The following is a 13,165-nucleotide window of genomic DNA, read 5'->3' as shown; positions in this document are numbered from 1 at the left end:
CTTCAGGCTCTTGACTGACTGAAATCTCCCCAGCACCAGGCACAGCATTCTTCATGGAGTCTTCTTCTCTGTCCAGTAGAATATGAGTTCCATGAGAGCAGGGGCTGGTTACACTCTGCTATCAATTTTCAGCATCTAGGGAAGAACGAGGCATATACGCACAGAGGAAATGTGCATGGATTGTGTGTCTGCATGCTGGTTGCTGACCTGGACATCTGAAACTCTTAATTTGTTCTTTCAAAGAAAATCAACACAATTAAATGATAATAAGCTCAAATCAGGCTAATATACATAACTTACATAACTGATGGTGATGATGATGATGGTGGTGGTGGTGGTATCAATTAGCATTTAAGTTAAAGTCACAAGTCATTGCAGCTGTTCAAAAGACATATGTAGCTCTTAACAAATCATGAGTGTTAGTCTGCACCATGTGACTTGGCCCAATAAGACATTAGGAAGCACAATACAGTTAGAGGCTTGGTAAAGCACTGTGCCTTGGGCTTTGTCATCTAGAATGCCCTCTCTATTAGAATGAGAATCTCTGTAGAGAGCAGTAGCATTTGGAAAACAAGGGATGTCTCCCACCACTCTGGCGTTACCGACGATTCCACTGTAGTCTCAAGACTTGTGAGTGAGGCTGTCCAGGAATGGACTCCTCCAGACTAAGTCATCACTGTAAGTGCATCATTGGGTCCAGCTTCTCCTATGGAGGACTCAGCCCAAATTGCCAATCCATAGACTCTTGAGCAAACAGATGGTTGGTGCATTATGCTACTAAGTTTTAGAGCAACTTTACCTGTAATATTAAGTAACTGATACAGTTATTATGCTTGAGGTACTGAGGTAACCTAGGTTTTACTTTACTTACAAGATAACTCAGGCATTCATTATTATCTCTGTCAGAAGGTTAACTAACTTGCTCAAGTCAGTACCTATGTTAATGATGGAGCAAGGATGTAAACCAGGTCTGTCTGATTCTGGAGTCTGGTTCTTGCTATTGTCCTATATTGACTTTGTGATACCGTTTGCCATCTGACCATATCTGGAATTTTTCACTTCCATAAAAGGACCTGTCATGCACATGGACTTGCTAGGGGCTTGTGCTTGCTGCAAAATAAAATTACCAATCTCTGACACTTGAGTTGCTTTTGTATAGCCATCAAACTGAGATGAAGCATTTGAATAATTTATTTGATGAATAATTTCAGGATTTGTCAGAGGGCACAAAGAGCCTTGTCTTCTACTATTCTCATATTTTTGTTATTATTTTAGTAATTATAGACTGCCGTTAAATAGGACAGACAAGGCTGGGAGTGTAGAGCAGTTGCACTAGGCTGTGTTTGATCTTCAACATCATTAAAAACAGGCGCAGGCATCCCTCATTCCAGCACTTGGGAGAAGGAGCCTTTGAGTTCAGAAATCTTCTAAAATGGTGGAGTTAGAATCCATGTTGGGCTCCATGAGACATGGTCTCAGAAGAAGAAAAGAAAGAGGGAAGAAAAAAGAAAGAAACAAGAAAAATAGTAGAGGCAAGTGGAATACTATAGAGTAAATTGATAACAATTTAAATTGATAACAATATAAATAACAGATTCTACCATTGAATAAAGCATTGCATCTTTGTGTCAATGTGGCTAGTGTGCCTGTCAGTACAGTAAATTATGATCTAAAAAGGCTATGCAGTCTTGCAACATTCATTTGCTATCAGCATCTTGGAGGAAGTGAAGAAGTGGGTGTCTCTTATCGTTCTGAAATGCATTGGAGTGGGTTGATCATTCTATCAGCACAAGAATTTTTACTTTGAAAATCAGGAAATTGTTTTAGGACTGTGTGTAGGCATTTCCTAAGCATCCTTATCCAGTGTGGTTGTTTCTTAGGCTTCCTTATCCAGTGTGGGCATTACCTAGGCTTCCTTATCCAGTGTGGGCATTTCCTAGGCTTCCTTACCCAGTGTGGTCGTTTCCTAAGCTTCCTTACCCAGTGTGGGCATTTCCTAAGCATCCTCATCTGGTGTGGGCATTTTCTAAGCATCCTTACCCAGTGTGGGCATTTCCTAGGCATCCTTATCTGATGTGGGCATTTCCTAGACTTCCTTATTCAGGAGGCACATGGTTGCTTTTCTACAATGATTTTCCTGAGGTCTGAAATATGACCTTCATTACCTAAGAGATAAGTATTTTATTTCAAATTAAAGGATCTATCAGGGATAAAACAAAGTCATCATCTCCCAAACCCCACAGAGGCAGAGATGACAGAGATCTTTGTAAAACTATCTCTCGGCTGGGACTCACAGATCCATAGGAGCAAACTTTCAAGTCCTTGAAAGCTATGGTTTGGGGACTTTTCCAAGAATGGGAAAGGTAAGATTTCTGAAAGCCACTGTGAGAGTTACTGACTTTGACAATGATGATTAGGAAGAAATCACAATATAGGTACTCATTTCCATCCAACATGGTATAGTATAAGGCTGTAGGGAATGTATTTTTCTAGCCTTGAAAATGATAACATGTGACATGAATATTGTTAGATCTGTTTTGCTCTTGTAATCTCAGAAACCATGAGGACATTAGGAGTTATCTCACTAGCCTTGTTCCTAAGGCTATAGTGTCTTCCACGGATATCTGATTATCTTGCTACTCTTTGCACAGTTCTGTTGAAAAGGAAGTGACCACTTGATAAGACACTGCATTCCATCTTTGAGAGCCTTTGTTATTGCAGATCTAGCCTGTTTAATAAATTCAGACCTTTGCTTCCACCTGCTCTTTGGACTGTGGTAAATGAGCCAGATTTCTTTTTACATGAGAGTCTTTTCTCACTGTCATTTTAGAGAGTAGCTTGTGTATTTAAAAGATGAGAGCATAACACCATAGAAATGGTCTTGACTCTGCTAATAGAAAATACAGGCAAGGTTTCAATTCCATGAAAGAAGTCTGAAAATGTCAGGGGTTCTTTCTCCATAGTAACACTGGGCTGATGGGCAGCTCTAAAGGTGTCACTGTGGTCCCTGCTTGGCCATCCAGACAAATAGGAAAGCTGTTGTGCACCTCTTGCTGGTTGCAATGGTAGAAGAGAAAGAATATGTCTAGATTCCTTCTGCCTGAGATCTGCCCTTTTGGAATAAATGAGGGACTCAATTTACTTTTTGCTCACATGCTCCATTTACATGACCATGACCAAGACTGAATTCAATAAAACAGAAAAAAAAATTATTCTATGTCTAGGGGTGATGCAAGTGAATAACTCCATCACATACTACTCTAACATCAGAAGGAATACCTGAGTATTAACAATAAATATCTGTCTTTTGTTTTGAAAGCCACATCAGAATGTTGCCATATGTATTTTCCATTGTGGTGAGGCATTTGTGCATCTGAGATGTGGTACCACCTGAAATGACTGACAGGGCACACCCACCAGGTAGCCGATTGCTCAACACATGTTGATTTCACCTTTTTCTTTTTGCTTGGCATCAGTGTAGCCAGTGGAGTGTATGATGTTTTTTCCTCAGTCAGGAGTGGCTTTGATTGTGGCCCTGGTGATCTGTCTGAAGTGATGACACACTTGCAATGGGCAGACATCCAACGATCAATCAATATCCTCTCCGCATCCCCATTTAGCTGCCTGTGAGTGTGTTTTAAAGGACATCGTGTCCTTTAAAAGCCAGGCGTGGTGGCACATACCTGCAACCCCAACACTTGGGAGGCTGGTGTGAGCGCTGGACCATCCATTCTGCACAGTCAGACTCTGGATGGAACTCTAAGCCAGCCTGCATTCCCTTCAAGGCAAAGCTGTCTCTCTCTGAGTTTGCATATAAGGTAGAAGTGACTTGATAGTGGATTTGCTGGTTTTCCTTCATAGCTGGGACCTTTGCTTGCAGTAGCAACACATAAAACACTGATAGGGATTTCCAAAAAAACGCATAAGCGATCCAGTGAGATAGGTCATCCAAGCGGTGGCTTGTGGCCAGTAGGAAAGGACCTTAAGTGATAAGGCAGGGTTTTCAAAGAATATCGAAGGGGTGGGAATTATCTTCAAGCAAGCAGAGACACCTGTATCGATTTAGCAGCCTGTGTGAGAAGTGGAACGGACACACTCTTGCCTTGCCTTGCCTTTGGGGTGTCAGGCAGTCAGTGGCACCTTAAAAATAACTGCCACCGGATAAGGGACGGGAGGAAAAAATAAACACTGCTAACAAAATCATTAAGGGAGGAAGGAAAAGAAAAGCCCACGGAAGCAGTCATGTGTAGCATAAATATAGAAAAGCGCTTTTCCAGAGACATGCTAGGAAAAACCCAGACCCAAATATACTGCAAGTTAACCAAGGAGAGAGACAATGGTCCAGTAGGCTGGGATGATATCTGTTGTCCAAAAGAAAAGCCCCACACAGGAAAGATGTATTGAAAAGTAGAACTAAACCGCTAACCAAAATCTGTGTCTGTAGTGGTAACTCGGGCATTGAAAATTATAAAGTGGTATGGGAAAGCCAAGGGGACCTGGAGACATTTTCAGAGTGTGATAGACAGGGAGTCACCAACTCTTCCCACAGCTGACACCAACAAACAGCTGGAGAGTTTTGGAAACTCTTCAGCCAAATCCTAATTACTCTTATTTTTTTACATGGGGAGGGGGCAGAGTTTAAAGGTATAGATATTCTTTTTATTTATTTATTTATTTTATTTTAGGTATAGATATTCTTTAGGTCATTGGCTGCGAAGATTACGTAATTGTTTATTTAACATTGCAAACAGATCTCAGCCCTTGTGTAGCCTCAGTTAGACCAGTGTCCATCAGGTAGTAAAAGTTTTTAAGGCTTTGTAAGCCATTTGTCACTGTTGTAGTTCCCCAAATTTGCCATAGTGGCACAAAAGCAGCCTCCAGCAGTCCATAAGTGAATGAATGAGTGTGGTGGGGTTCCAATAAACCTTTATTTACAAAAACAAGTGGCTGAACTTGGCCCCTGGGATAGAGGGTACCAACCCCCCCCCCAATTGCTTTCCTGCAAGCCCCAGGCCTGCTTCCTGGTGGTAAATAGTCCATACTTGCTTTGATTTCTGATCATCGAAGATAAAGAGTCATTATCACCAGTCTTCAGAACTTTATAGTGTCTCTTTGCTTTCAGTGAGCCAGGTGAGCAAAAGTGCTTTCAGAGAAAGCACTTTTCTGAAACATGCCAGCTAGCATTTTCAGAGAGAGCTTTAATGTACTTGACATATTAACGACATACATATTGAGTGTTTAAAAACCTAATGTTTTCTGCATTTCAGTAAAAACGCTTGTCTTAGTTAGGGTCGTCATTGCTTTGACAAAACACCATGACTGAAAAATCAAGTTGGGGAGGAAAAGGGTTTATTTGGTTTACACTTCCATTTCACTGTTCACCGTTGAAGGAGGTCAGGACAGGAACTTAAATAGGGCAGGAACCTCGAGGAGAAGCTGACGCAGAGGCCAAGGAAGTGTGCTGCTTATGGGCTTGCTCCTCATGGCTTGCTCAGCCTGCTTTCTTATAGAACCCAGGACCACCAGCCCAGGAATGGCCCCACCCACAATGGGCTGGACCCTCCCCCATCTGCCTATAGCCCAATTTTATGGAGGCATTTTCTCAATGGAGGTTCCCTCCTCTCAGATGACTTTAGCTTGTGTCAAATTGACAAGAAACTAGCCGGCACAATGATCTATTCTGGGTTTCTAAGCTAGACACTTACTTCAACTTCACTCAAGGGCATCCCAGCCCCCAAATCACCAGGTCTTGACAGTCAGGTCACCCAGTGACATCTCTGGAGACCTTCAGTCCAGTGGCACCATGAAGACTTCAGGGAAGAACTTTTCCTGTTAGCAGCTCTATAAACCACACAGGTATAGTCTACCTCAGAGTTAAGTTATATGACAACTAGAACCAAATGGAGTTGAATTACTGTTTTGGGGGAGTTAAGTTTTATGACAACTAGAACCAAATGGAGTTGAATTACTGTTTTGGGGGAGAAATGACAGGGGCTAAGAATGTCACTACATTGGCAGCTAGATTTGACATTTCTTCGTTGGGATTATGGCTTGCTTGGGTTGATCAGTAGAGATACCACTTGATTTTTGTCAAATATCAGTGTTTATCTCTCGATAATATCTCTGTTTAACAAACTACCCTATGGTGATGCCTTACTCTTAGTTTCCATGGCTACGTTCAACTTTTTATTTCCATTAGCAGATGACATTTGTCCCTACCACTCACTACCCACTCCCTTTTTCTTTTTCCCATGAAAAAGGGTCTATTCAATATCTTGGCTTTTTGCTCAACCTTATATTCTTTATCCAGACTCTGGATGTAAGAGTGGTTAGAAAATTGGAAGGGTGTTTTCTTTGCTTTTGAGTCTTGCAGGGTGTCTAGAATGATGCCTTGCAAGCAACCAGCATCTGCAGGTGTTTCTTACTACCTCTGAGGATGCTTACAGTCTTCAGCTCAGGAGCTGCCCCGGGCTTAGGTGCGAGTGCTGAGTCACTGTACACAGTCCCAGTATGAACATGAAAACACACTGGCATTTTTCCATCTGCCTCCCCTCCAGCTTCGACAGCCTCTTAGTTATCTGTTCTGCTCCCGCCTCTGGTCTTGCTTGAAGACACATTGGTCCACAGAAGCTGGGTCTGAGGCACCAGCCACTGTTCAACAGCATCAAGTGTTCCTTGTTGAACCCCAAATACTGTTTTTAGAAAATAAAGCACGGGCGAAATAAAATCTGCGGCTCCAGTTAGCTTGACCCTGCCTTTGCCATTTTCTCCGACCTCTAGAGCATTGTAGAATGCTTTATACTTGGGAGATTTTTAAATTTCTTATTTTATTTTATTATTGTCTTTTCTATTCAAATACTTTGGTTTTTTTGTTTTGTTTTGTTTTGTTTTGAGAAAATTTGCCTTCATTTTGATACATTGAAGAAAAAATAATAAAAAGTAAGGAATGAGGCTGAGCGGTGGTGGCGCATACCTTTAATCTCAGCACTTGGGAGGCAGAAGCAGGCAAATCTCTGTAGGTTCGAGGCCAGCCTGGTCTATACAGTGAGTTCCAGGACAGGCTCCAAAGCTACACAGAGAAACCCTGTCTCGAAAAAAGCAAAACAAAGCAAAATAAATCAAAACAAAGTAAGTAATGGAAAATATTACTTTCATTAAAAATTTTTTTCATCCTGTTTACCCATGTTTTATGACCAGATTTATATGTTTTGATAAAATAAATAATTTTGAGTTGATTAAAAGGGAATATAATTGAAAACTAAAATATTTTGTGTTGGACATGGTAGCCCACACCTGTAGTCCTAGCACTCATGGAGGCAGGAGGATAGCCAGGAGTTCCAAGCCAGCCAAGACTACCTACCTAGTGAGTTCCAGGCCAACCTTAGTGGTGGTGGTGGGGGAGACCCCGAAAACAAACAAAACAAAACAAATCAATCACATAAATCAACCCCAAACCACTTTATAAAGAAAAGGAAAACGTGTTTGTCTGACTCCAGTGATTGGCTGGGCGTCTCTATTTCTTGGATTTGACACTTCTAGGTCATGTTTTCTAGAATTGTGAAGGAAGAGATGTAACGGAAGCATGAAACAGCTATGAGTCTGATGCCTTGAGAGCTGACAAAATCTACAAATTCTAAAAGATCACTGTTTTTTAAAAAGCGCCAGATTTATACAGATCCTATGCTGGGTCCTGTTCCAACACCGGAGGGAGAAAAACCTGGAGAGAAGCAGCCCTTCTGCTGACAGGGCGCGAATTCCAAGAGGGACGGTAACAGCGCTGAGCTGTGCTCAGGCCTTCCCTCCCAAGCCTGATTATTGTGCATCTTCTCTGGGTTGCTCGTTTGGACTCCTTACTCTCAGTGACAGATGCACCCCGGCCTCTCACCTGGGAAAGCATATGCCCTCAGTGCTGGATCCCTGTCCCCTCAGCCCTGGTTCCTCTCAGCTGAGTTTCAGAAGGCAATAGCCTTTCTTTGGTGTTCTCCCTTATCTCTCCTATTAGTTGTCTTATCGGTCATCTCCTAGCCTGGGTTTTTTGTTTTTTTTTTTTTCCCTTCTTTCAATTACTAAATCTAGTAGATTTTTCCAGTTTTCTCCCTCTCTCCTTCTCTCTTGCTGTCTTTCTTTTCAATGCCAGATTTGATTTATATATATATATATATATATATATATATATATATATATATATATATATATTTGCACACGTCTATCTCATTCATTAGAGTGTATGTTCCAGGAGGACTGAGATGGTATTTAATTCAAAACTTTAAGATGACCACAGTGCCTGGCCTATGCAAGTTCTTAAGGGATGTTTGTTAAATAAATAGATTACTCCTCATTGGACCAATGACTTTCAGGAATGTGGGACTAACGGCATTTATATAGACTTGTATTGTTGTTTTATTTAAACGATGTGGTCTGTCTTTCCACATGGTTTGGCTTTAAGGGACTCATTTCCTGTTTCTTTTAAATGGTTTTTTTTTTTTTTCTTCTCTGAAATCCTTTTGCTCTGAAGTCCCGTCTCCCCACCCCCTGTTCTGCAAGTTCAGTCCCTTTTGCAGGAGGTCTCAGCCTTCAGGGGCCTCCCTGTCCAGGCTGGAGGTAAGGCCCTCTATTCCATTGTTTGCTTAGCCGCCTGGGTGGTTCCCACTTTGCAAGCAGAGGAAGCAGCTAAAGCCAACCCTGGGGAGCCCAAATGTGGCCTCTCCATGCAGGCAGCTGGTGCTGGCTCAAAGTGCAGCAAGGACCAGGGCCTTCCTCAAGGGCAGCTGCTGCACATCTTTCCCAGAAGGCGTCCTCTTCAGTTGTGTGCTTTCTGCTCACCCCCCACCATTTTTTTTATACTGAGGATGGAACCTAAAGCGGGCCCTCTTCTGCTGGGCAAGCCTTCTCTCATTGAGCTGCACACCCATCCTTCTTTTCAATTCTGAGACAGTCCCCGCGTCGCGTCAGTCTGCCGGCCTTGGACTCACTCTGGAGCACAGGAAGTTCTCAAACTTGCGATCCTCCTGTCTCAGCCTCCCAAGTAGCTAGAATGCCAGGCCTATACTACTGGATTTGGTTTTATTTATTTATTTTTATGGATGATCATAAGCTGATATAACCACACTTCAAATATTTGAAATTACAATGGGGGAAAAAAAACCTTCATGTAATCTCCATATCTTCAAATGGTCTCTCACAATTGATTTTTTTTTTTTTAATGTGATTCTGGTAGTTTCTGCTCCTTTTACTTACTGGGTTCCAAGTGTTCTGACACTGTCATTTTCCATCAGGACACTTTTGGGTTTTATTTTTTATTGGGGGAAATCTCAAGCCATTGGAGAAATGCTCTTCAAGAATTTGGTTTATTGTTGCCCAGGAAGCCTGTGGCTCAGAGAGTTCTGACAATACCAGATAATCAGGCTGTTTATGGGGAACAGCTGCCACCTGAATTTGGTTTTCCCACAAATGAAGGTAAAAGCTACCACATGAACCAAACTGCTTTTCTACAGCAAAATTTATGCACTGTAACTGAGTAATAGAAACCTTGAGAGATAATTAGATATGCAGATGGAAATTTTATGCTTCGATATGGATTTATGCTTTAAAAAAATACGTACGTTATTAACAATTACTAAAAGTTTAAAATACCCGAATGTCTTAGTCTGTTTTGAATTGTAACAAAATACCTGAGGCTGAATAAAAAAAGGTAAATTGACTTCTGATCCAGATATGACCATCTTCTAAAAACTGTGGGGGGTCCAAGCAGAAGATGTCAGCCTCCAGTTCTGCCTGGCCCTCCCATCCCCACTCCCTGACACTTGCATAGCAAAACACAGAGGGGGGAAGAGAAATGCCCATATGAAAGGAAGATCAAGCAGATGAACATTCAACAGCTTCCTCCCTTGAGAAGCAATTCAAGTCTGTGGGGTCCCACCCAGCTTTCAAGACCAGCATTAACCCTTCCATGAGGATGGACCATGTCCTATTCCCCCACCACCAAGTCCTACCTCCCTACTCAACATTGCTATCCTTCCAATCCAGCTGTCAGTGAATGGACCTCTGGAGAACAACATCCTAACCATCACACCAAGACTCTGGGAATGCACACACATGAAAGAACAGAGCAGGATAATTTGAGAAGGAAGATAAGCAGAAGTTGAAAACGGGAGAAATGGACGTTAGGTTATGAGCAAAGCATGCATCAAATGAACTCCAGATGCTTTCCAATTGTTCAGAAAACACCAGAACAAAGGCAAGTGAATTGTGAAGAATTGCTTCTGCAAGACACAGCTGGTCAGAGCTGACACCGGGGAGCAAGGACGCCAGTGGCCTTCACTGTCACCACGGCTCCCTTTTCAGAGTCCTCTTATTCCTTTGATTTAGGGTAGTGGAAAATAACAAGGTCTTATATAGCCCTGGCTGGCCTTGAACTCCAAATCCTCCCTCCATCTTCCAAGTGCTAGGATCACATGACAAGCAAACAGGAGTCTTAGGTCCCCAATTAGGAACTTGGTTTTGCATTTATTTACAAGTTTTCTGCCCTTGCCACTATGATCCTCAGCCTTAGTGTATGGAAGAGGAAACTCAGTCTGTGCTCTTTGCTTCTCCTTTTTATGGGAAGGTGGAATACGGAGAACAGAACTTTTGCTGCCTGTTGTAGCCAGAAGCTATTGTTGAATTTTACCATAATCTGACTCCTGAGAAGACAGAACCTTCTGTGAAGTGTCATGGACTAGCTGTGACATTGCAGGTCTCACAAAGGATTGGTATTTTCTATCCTGTGGAAAGAAAGATGGATTAATTGATGGTTCTCATTAATGCTTATTATATGCATTTGCAGGCCTAACCTTAAGCCTTTGATGTCCCCCAGACTAGGGACAGCAGAATTACAGGTCCTGGCCCTGGCTTTATAGTAGTTGGGGTTAGTGGCTGGGGGCATGTATTTGGTTCTGACTGAAGAGTTGTGAGGGATGATATCATCCAGTATTTCCAGACTGATCACTCATTATCATTATAATTACTTTCCAATGCTCTCTTGTCCCTTCTGCTATGATGACTGGTAAGGTGTGAGACAATCACTAATCAACCAATGAAGAGACACAGTGTAGAGTGTTCAGCTAATTTGGGATGGACATGTACAGGGATGAGCAGTAACTCTTTGTTATAAAGAAAAATCTAGTTCTAAACTAAACATAATGCAGCCTATTTGACTTGATAAACATGATAATGAAGAAAACATGGGGCCGAACCTTCACATGGACTGGCTCATTTAGATCCTCACAAGAACACAATGTGATAAATGCTCTTATTAATAGATGCTCTTATTATTAGATCTTACTAATACACCGTTAATAGAGGAGGAGACAGAATTAAAGAGCTTAAATAATGTTTCAAAAGCCTCCTACCTTGGAAATGGCAGGTCTGAACTTTGAACTCAAGTTTTCTCTGACAAAACCAAGATACTATTATTTCCAGAGCATTCCTTAGAAGATAAAATGCTACGGCAGCTCAGGGAGTGGTGATTAGCTCACCCCTTGCACTCTGGAAGAAACAGTCAGTTGTCAAGTTCTCAGCCTGCTCTCCTATCCAGGTAGCAGGAGGCATCCCCCTCCCCTCCCCCCCCCCCTTGAGTCCCCTCTCCTGCAGCGGGGTGCATGCCTAGAGCCTCCCTATGCCCCACGTTGTTGACCCGGTGACAGAGTAGCACCTTTGAGTAAGCAAAGTCGCAGTGCAGAAGAGACCAGAAAGTCAGCTTTGGCCAATTAACGTATTTGTGATCTTGAAAAGGTTAATCTCTGTCTCTCTCAGCTTTGGTTTCTTTTTTAGTGAAATGGGGGAAAGTTGTAGAGTCCAATTCAGAGCCTAGCGTCAGGAATGAGGGAGGCAGTGTGTAAAGCGATTAGCACCCTCTCCCCCTCCCCCGCCCATATCTTCAGAATAACCAATGCAGTCACTCTATCTACATGCGAACATTTTGAAGGTTTTCATTCCCGTGGAGAGGAAAGAGGTCTTCTTGGAGAGAGGCCAGTGGTGTTCAAAACGCCGGAAGTAAGAGAAACACAGGAGCAATTCTCACGCACTGGAGGGGAGGCCTCTTTCAATATAAGAAGAAAAGTAAATCTACTTGGTGAATAATAATTTTTCTTGGTGATTTTCTTTTTGAAAATGGTCGTTATGTTTTTACTTGAGGGTGCCTTTTGTTATTTGCGGAGATGAACCAGCTTCCGCCGAGGTGAACCAATCCTTTCCCCTCTCAGATCTTATCGGCTTCTTATCTGTAAGATGGATAGATTGGGGCCAGTCTCCCCAGTGTCTGGTGGCTGTTTGATCCTGCCATGCCCTGTTGCATCCGCTGGGGAGGAATGTGTCTGGAGCCTGTTTCTGTCTTGGGTTGTGGAACCCAGCCTGGAGGGGCTTCTTCAGAATGAAGGAAAGGGGACCCAGACTCGCTTCTGTTCAATGTTAGAGCCCTGTAGCTTTCTCTGGTCGGGCCTAACGCATGGGACCAAAGGAAAAGCTCTGGGAGTCTGCAAACACGGTTGCAGAGCAAGTGCGTTTTCTTTGCATTCCCCCCACCCCCTTCGCGGTAGTGCAGCAGAGAGGACCAACAAACAGCAGCAAACGATGTTAATTGCGAAGCCCCAGCCCCAGACTTTAACCGAGAGGGATGTTTAAATTCTGGAAAACCTTATGGATAAGCCTCGCAATTATGTACTTAGTCACAACCAGAGGGGAGGAACTTTGGAGGCACTGGATTGAAGAGACACAAAAGTCAGGAAGTGACCCTTTCGTGGGGACTGCAGAGGCCACAGAGGAGAAACAAAGTCCCCTCACAACAGGGAAGACGGACCGTACCATCCCAGGGGGCCGGAGTAGGGAAGAGGGCGTTGGAAACTGACATCCTCGCTCTCAAGGAGCCGGCGAGGACACGGGATTTCCCGGCTGAAAAGCCCCAGTGTCTGCCTGTCCCGGCCCAGCCTCTCCCCTGCCGTGGAGGCCTGGGTACCGCAGCCCGGGGGCGCCCTGCATCACCACTCTGTGAGCGGGCGGGGCCCTGCTCCCCAGCCTGGGGATGGATGGCGTGCCCTAGCCAGCCCATCTGCGGCCACGGCTGGTCCGGGAGGAAGCCGTCCCCGGGGATGAATGGGGCTTTGTTCGCTGCCAGCCGCGCTCCCCTCGC

At 43.4% G+C, this 13,165-nt stretch overlaps 1 long non-coding RNA gene across 1 annotated transcript; it reads right to left on the bottom strand.

Moving 5' to 3' along the window:
- Nucleotides 1-10,486: 10,486 nt before the first annotated feature.
- Nucleotides 10,487-12,695, bottom strand: LOC143272964 (uncharacterized). Its single transcript, XR_013050653.1, has 4 exons — nt 11,957-12,695; nt 11,693-11,847; nt 11,391-11,526; nt 10,487-10,763 (listed from the first exon to the last, which is right to left on the bottom strand). It is a non-coding gene; the product is annotated as an uncharacterized LOC143272964 (long non-coding RNA).
- Nucleotides 12,696-13,165: the final 470 nt, after the last annotated feature.

The sequence above is a fragment of the Peromyscus maniculatus genome, chromosome 4 (assembly GCF_049852395.1).
Source record: "Peromyscus maniculatus bairdii isolate BWxNUB_F1_BW_parent chromosome 4, HU_Pman_BW_mat_3.1, whole genome shotgun sequence".
NCBI lineage: Eukaryota > Metazoa > Chordata > Mammalia > Rodentia > Cricetidae > Peromyscus > Peromyscus maniculatus.
Note: the sequence above shows the minus strand (reverse complement) of the source record. Positions and strands in the feature narration are given on the sequence as shown.